The sequence below is a fragment of the Limulus polyphemus genome, unplaced genomic scaffold (genome assembly GCF_000517525.1).
Source record: "Limulus polyphemus unplaced genomic scaffold, Limulus_polyphemus-2.1.2 Scaffold112, whole genome shotgun sequence".
NCBI lineage: Eukaryota > Metazoa > Arthropoda > Merostomata > Xiphosura > Limulidae > Limulus > Limulus polyphemus.
In genome coordinates this window covers 410,279-417,866 of record NW_013665722.1, presented here as the reverse complement: position 1 = coordinate 417,866, position 7,588 = coordinate 410,279, and the positions used below count along the sequence as shown (strand labels likewise).

Below are 7,588 nucleotides of genomic sequence, written 5' to 3'. Positions count from 1 at the left end.
AAAGTTATTTTCAAGTTTGTACAACGAAAAACCTTTTCAAATATAACTCATGCTGAGATGTTACCATAAGAAATTTAACCAAGAATTTCTAAGTAAAACAGCAGAATATGGTGGGTCTATAAAGGTGTGGAGATGTTTTCTGCTCCAGAAAAAGAGATATGGTCATTAGTTGTGGTGTTTTGAAAAGGAAGCGTTATCATAACATTCTGTTTCGTCAAACAGTACCCAGCTAACGATTCTTATTTGGCTCTAGCTTTGAATTTCAGAAGGATGATGATCCAAAACCTACAAATGAAAGGAATTACCAATTGATAATCTCCAAAACTAATAAAGCCCATGCTTGATCAATGTAGTGATTTAATTGCGGTAGAGAAAAGACGTATTAAATATTGATTATTTAGTGCGTGGTGTTCCAAACTGAAATTCTTACATTTAACATTTAATATAGAAATTAAAATTTTACAAAAAGAACATTTTTCACTTGCAAAAGTTTGGCCAGAGTTCTACATCTTAGCGTTTTAAATTTAGATTAAATGCGAACTCATTGCAAGTAAATTCAAGTATTTAAAGTTTAAAGGTTTTACTAACTCTAGGATATTCTAGTATGTATCAAGTGTGTTTCTGTGTATTTCTTAGTTACACTTTTCAGGATTTTTAGAGTCCATATGCGTTTCATAAAGAATTGGGTTTTATCTTGAGCTCTTAATTATTATTTTTATATATTTTTGTTGTATGATTTCTCTTAGCGTTTATTTAAAACTTTATATGTTTTTAAGGGTTTATTATAAGTTGTTGTTTTTTCAAACAATTGAAATGGAAAGCTCGAAATAATGCATGAAAAGAAGAAAGAACTGAAAAAATGTTAGAGGACAGCTCTACAGGGAAATGATTTTGGCTAAAATCCCATCTGACAGCTGTTGTACGTATTTTTACAAACGTCGTTTCTCGTTAGAACGTAACAACAAACGTACTTTGGCACTTTTTAGTTGAAATTCAATTTCACGAATCGTTCATCATGTTGTTAGCGCTACAAGGCGACCTGCGAGACAGCCATGCCAGACCTTTCAGAGAATCGGTTATCCACTGCTAAGTCAGCTATTGCATCCTGTATATGCAGATTTCCCTCGGATAGATTAAGAAATATGAAGCTTGACAAGCCGCTAGTGGTTACGTCAACCTTAATATGTTACTCGGCGTTTTAGTAGATGTCAGCCAGCTCAAACCATTTCTAGTTCTCATGTAAAAGCGAAAGCTGGAAATTAATATCTGTCAGCAAGCATGTTTCCGTAAAAGCAGAAGCAAGACTCATTGAATGAGGCAGTTAGCATGTAAGTATCATTTCCGCCGAGTGTTTACGATTGTGGAAGCTAGATCATTCATCCTCCCCGGAGCTGGAACGAGTGATGGACCTTGCTAGTTTTGATATAGGTGAAGAATAAAACAAACTATTAGAACCTTATTTATCAAACCTCTCTTACAAATGTGGGATAACGTAGAGATAGAACTTTCAATTGGGTTAGTTACATGTTAAGTCACTTATGTACAACTCGTACCTTCTGCTATCATGGGTAAGTGATTAAACATTCAATTAATGGCGCATGTTATGTTTTAATTGTCATCTTTAATGAGAAGTATTATGTTTTACATTTGTTTAATATATATATATATCTAATAATTATTTTTGTTTAGCAGCGATATATTTTTAATATATTCCAAATCTGTTAATTTTTCGCAGTACATATCTTTAGTGTTTTACACATATAACTTGGTAATGGAGGTTAAACATTCAGTGACTAACTAGAATTAGAAACATTATGAGGTTCATGTTTAAATGAGGTGAACTTCTTTTCAATAAATAAACATATACTTTTATATAGCACGTGTTAGTCCCGATACGGTTACAAGTGATACAACAAAATCAGATAAAGACCACGATTTTGACCAATATTTTCTCTCAACACTGTAGTAAATGCCTCACAATGTCTTTAAGTGGGACCTACCTAAATTCATTGAAAGGAACCAAAAGAAGCAAAAAGAAACATTTTTATACCAAAAAAGAAACAATTTATTTAGTAGAATCTATAAAATACATTTCTTTTAGAGAAACTGTAAGCGTTTTGACATGAAACGTGTTTATTTTTACAGGTTTTAGTTATTTTTTTTCAAACTGTATATGAAATGCTACGAGAAAGTGTTCTAATATTTGTGTTTCTCGTAAAAGTGAATTCCGCAGTTAGCACGTAAAGTATCATTTTCCGTCGAGTGTTTACGTTCGTAGTAACTAGATCATTCATCCTCTCCGGAACTGGAACGAGTGACGGACCCCTGGTAGTATTGATATAGGTGACAGATAAAACAATTTGTTCGAACCTGATTTATCAAACCTCTCTTATACATCTGAAATAATTCAAAGATATCACTTTTAATTGAGTTAGCTATATTTTTACATAGCCGTTAAGAAACGAATATCTCAAAATGATTGAAAGAGATTAAATTTACAGTTTATAATAACTTATAAATAACTTTATAATAACTATAATAACTTAAAAGAATAGTGTCTACTCAGCCAACACTTGTGTACGTCACAACACAAGCTTTGCTGTAAAGTTTGGTTAATGCATAAGTAAATATACATACGGAAACAAGTTTCTAAGAAATCACAGTTTCTCTCTTTTTGTTGAAACACAACACGCTCTCACTCTGGTTGTTCTCATGAAAAGATAACCTGTCGCGAAAGGAATTATTACGAAAGTGTAGTAAATTATTTAATCACAAAAAACGTTATACGTAGCCATTGAGAAACGACTATCTCAAAGCAACTGACAGAGACAAGATTTACTATTTAAAGTATATACCTAGCCTTTATTCATATTAGTTTAATACATGTACGAAGTCTTTAGTCATACTGGATTTTACTAGTTTAATAACACATGTACGTAGTCTTTATTCATGCTGGATTTTACTAGATTAATACATGTACGTAGTCTTTAGTCATGCTAGATTTACAGTTTAATGCATGCATGTAATCTTTCCCCATGGCAGATTTACAGTTTGATCCACGTGTGTAGTTCTTCCTCACGCCAGATTTACAGTTTGATACATGTGTGTAGTTCTTCCTCACGCCAGATTTACAGTTTGATCCACGTGTGTAGTTCTTCCTCACGCCAGATTTACAGTTTGATACATGTGTGTAGTTCTTCTTCACGCCAGATTTACAGTTTTATATGTGTGTGTGTAGTTCTTCCTCACGCCGGATTTACAGATTGATACGTTTGAGATACTATGCTTAATTCTGGTCCTTGTAGAGGTGATTGACTAGTCAAAATAGCTACTTCGATAATATAGTTTTATCGTGTTTTAAAACAAGTTAACAGGACATACTTCGACGTTTCTCAACAGCACAGATGTTTTTATTCCATTCTTAATTTTGTTTCTCATGAGAATCTTCTGGTTTGACCACATTTCCGGCTTTTAAACAAAATATATGCTGTCTCAAAAGTGTACTAAACACTGACAACACACACACAAATTACACATAAACGCGCTGAAGAATTAAATACTATTTCTCTTGAGCAAATTGCTCTACTCAATTCTGAATGCAGATAAAAGAAACATAACCTTTTACTAGCAAATATAAGTAATATAAACGTTGAAGAATGTCTGGCACTGATGTTTCTTCAATGGAGTTTTTACAGCTGATCAACTGTTAAACCTTTATTACAAAAATTGAGAACGATATGTAATCATAAAGTGCACATATACCTGAATTTTTGAGATCTGAGGAAGTTGTTTTGATTATATTAAAGCTTACTTAAAAGTAGCACATCTTACTCTCAGTCAGAACAGACTCAGTAACCTAGCGTCTTCTATAGACCTTTTTATCAATTATCTAAGTATTGTAAACATTATTGATATTTTTGTTCTAAGTTTAATTTCAATCGTATAACTTTTACACACACGTGGATAATTTGAGCTTTTGATCGCAAGGCCTTAGCTCGAGAAGGCTAAATTTTTGTTGAAGTTACCAGCCGTGGTTTCTATTAGGATTAAGTTTAATTCTCTACGTATTAAGTCAGGTTTCTAGAGATTTGGAACAAGCTCAGCCGATTTGCGCGGGTTTTTGCTATAGCTACAGATAACCCCATCATAGGCAAACTGTGAGAGCCAAGCTGATTAAAGTTAATTCAACATTCGTTTCATTAACGCAAACAGTAAATCACACTTTGCCCAATGGCACTTTTGTTTTCAAAATAAATGTTCAAAGTTCCAAAGTTTTTATATAATAATTTGGTTATTTAAGAAACTCACCATAACGTTTCTTCAGAAAGACAACAATTAGAAATTTATAAGAAAGACCCGAGGACGGTAAAGACTTTTTATTTTGTTTTTGTATCTAAAAAGCAGTTATGCTATTTCTAGCTAAGCAGGAAACATGCAGGAAATTATATTAAACAATTAGTTAATTAAACGAAATGAAACTTACTAGTTCTCTAATTGTTTCCGAATCTTTAAATCTTGTAGTTTTTATTGTTGTTTTTTATAAATCGAATAAATCCATAACCAGACATAAAATATAAGATTAACAAGTGTTAAATGTGCTAACAAGAGTATGGATATATCTTAATCAACAGTAAACAACAACAGCAAGGAAAAACACATTCGTATTATAATTTTTTTCTTGTCAGCGGAAAACCAATTATTGAAAGATGATGAGTTAAGATTGAACTTGGATAATGTAAAATTGAAACGAATTTCTGTAAAACTACATGTTTAACAAAGACAATAAGCACAATGATAAAAGCACTCAGGGGTACCCATTCAGAATACGTGGCGTTTCTTTCCAGTATTTAACACTCCAAACATGCTCGCCCTTTCAGCCGTAGGGGCGTTATAATGTGATGATTTTGGAAAGATATGCCACGTTTTCTGAATGAGTTCCCCTGTTGATTACTGGATTGGTTTGTTGGTTGTTTTGAATTTCGCGAAAAGCTACACGAGGGCTATCTGCGCTAGCCGTCCCTACTTTAGCAGTGTAAGACTAGAGGGAATACGGCTAGTCATCACCACCCACCGGCAACTCTTGTGCTACTATTTTACCAACAAATAGTGGGATTTAATCAACAAAAAATTTTGAGAAATAATTTTTTTTTTTTGTTTTATTGAAAATGGAGAACGTATCAAATAAAAACAATTACGAGAAAATTATCAAACAGTTAGGATGTCAAAGAAAGATCAAGAATGATAAATAAGAATAACACGAAGAAAATATCTAATAAACTGATAACACTAGAAAAAGTCACATTGATTACTTTGTTTGGAGAACAAATTTGAAAAAACAAACATGTAAAATGACTTCGAAACATTTTACTTTTAGTAAAGAAAATGATATATTTTTTCAACCTGTGCAAGTTGTATCTGAATACTTTCAAAAGAACCTTTATTCAGAAATCACATAGAAATAAAAAGTGTCATTTCTCTTAAATTTACTTTATTTCACTATAAATATAGTTACACCAGTAATGTTTGAGAAGTATATTTTAAATCTGCACATTTTCCTCGCGATGAAATAACTAACTAAGCAAAAAATAAATAAGTAAAAAAATCCAATTCTTGGTTCACTTGGTAGCATTCCTAACTAATATCAAATCTACAACAAGTTTTCTCTTTCACAACACCTAACATTGGTTGATCAAAGGAACACATTATCAAAATTACTCCACTTAAAGTCCTCACTGAAGCTCTGTACATCTCAGATTGTTAAGTATATTACAATCATTAGTGGATTTTCAGCGTAAACCCCCCCCCTCCCAGCTATAAAACATCAGATGATCCAACCTGTCTAACAAAACAAACGTAGACTTCACTATTCTGGTCATTTCACACATTTAGAGAAACGTAAAACACGTCCTTAATAAAAGTTTCCAGTTCTGTAGCCCAGTTGGTTTAGAATTAACTTAGGAACAGTATATCAGTGTATAACTACGGCATTATCAGGATGTGACTTTTTTTTTTCCTGTTTCGAAGTACATCATTATTGCTAATTTATGTTGATAATCTTATTAGGTTCCAAAGTTTCCACTTTTTTGTGCAATCCCAGGTCAATTTCAGCATAGCACACGCTTCATCGTAATTTATGGAATGTAGCACGTTCTTCAGCCATACCATGGGCGAGAGGTCATTTTGGTATAGCACGTACTCATGCAAACGTGCCCTATGGAAAGCAACAGTCTACCCAGTTTTGGGGGATGCGTAAGTGCCAAAAGATTCGAAAATAAATAGTAAAGCTTTTCTGTTACTGTTATCTTGTAATACTGAAAGTTACCTTTTAGATTTTTTATTCCGGCATCCATTGACTTAACACATTTATATTGACACACTCATCTTAAACTTTTTTATTACAAAAGATCCATCTGGTGGCATTTCATGGAAACGGTCTAGCTGTTACTTATAAGAAACGACATGGTTTAAAACTAAACTCTCGGAAAATGGTAATATTGTTTAATTTTTAATTTTGGTAAAGAGTGGCTTTGTTAGGGCGCTCGACTCGCAATCTGAGGGTCGCGGGTTCGAATCCCCGTGACACCAAACGTACTCGCCCTTTCAGACGTGGGGACGTTATGATGTGACGGTGAATCCCACTATTCGTTGGTAAAAGAGTAGACCAAGAGTTGGCAGTGGGTGGTGATGACTAGCTAAATTACACTGCTAAATTAGGGACGGCTAGCGCAGATAACCCTCGTGTAGCTTTGCGCGAAATTTAAAATAAACAATTAGCTTGTTTTATGTGTTCGTTTTATCTAGCTGTTAAGAAAAATGTTAAATTAAAGGAGTTAGTGATTTACCTAGCAATATGTATCGTACTTTTAAATAGATTAATGTAATTGCTCTAAAATATATATCCAGTTTGAAGATGTAGTTAACAAGTACTCTGAAATATTCATCTCATTTCAAAATACCATAGGAAGCCATTATCGTATGACTTAATTGCCTACAAAGAACGCTATCAATAATGATGAATTGTAGTTGTTATATCTGTAAATCAATGTGTAATTTGCTTCAAAAAGGAAACACACCAATATAAATGTCATAGTTCTTCTATTCAATTATATATATACAGTCCACATTTAAGTCAACTGTTACTTTGTTGTAATTTTAAAAGATATTTTTCTGTTTCATTATACAATTTACTTGACAAATTTGGTTGATAGGTAAGATCACGTATGGTAAGTATTTTATTTACCGTATTTTTCGGAATATAAGACGCACCGGTGTATAAGACGCACCCTTATTTTGAAGACAAAGTTTTGGGGAAAAAAAGCTACAGTCGCATTTGAAAGATTATTATTGAACAAAAACTCAATTTGATACTTTAAAAATTAGTATATATTGTTCTAAACACAAAAGAGATCAAAATAAGAAAATACGTAAATCAAAAAAAGGTTTACTGTTATTTAGTTTGGTTCAAAACCTACAAAATCATCATTGCTTTCACTGTAATTTACTTTTTATTTAGGGAGCATTATAAATAGTTATGTTTTTAAAAGAAAAAAACTACTATTGTCATAAATAACACATTCAATTGAACTAA

The 7,588-nt window shown here is 32.5% G+C and overlaps 1 protein-coding gene and 1 long non-coding RNA gene across 2 annotated transcripts in view; one reads left to right on the top strand and one right to left on the bottom strand.

The window, feature by feature from the left end:
- The window catches only part of LOC111089118, a 15,105-nt gene extending 12,507 nt beyond the window's left edge, over positions 1–2,598 (bottom strand). Inside the window, exons 1-2 of the long non-coding RNA XR_002613453.1 lie at positions 2,587–2,598; positions 2,396–2,397 (exon numbers count right to left, since the gene is read on the bottom strand). This is a non-coding gene — a long non-coding RNA (uncharacterized LOC111089118). The remainder of the gene's footprint in view (positions 1–2,395; positions 2,398–2,586) is intronic.
- The window catches only part of LOC106471416 (short stature homeobox protein 2-like), a 33,355-nt gene that overhangs the window by 4,243 nt on the left and 21,524 nt on the right, over positions 1–7,588 (top strand). The window lies entirely within an intron of this gene.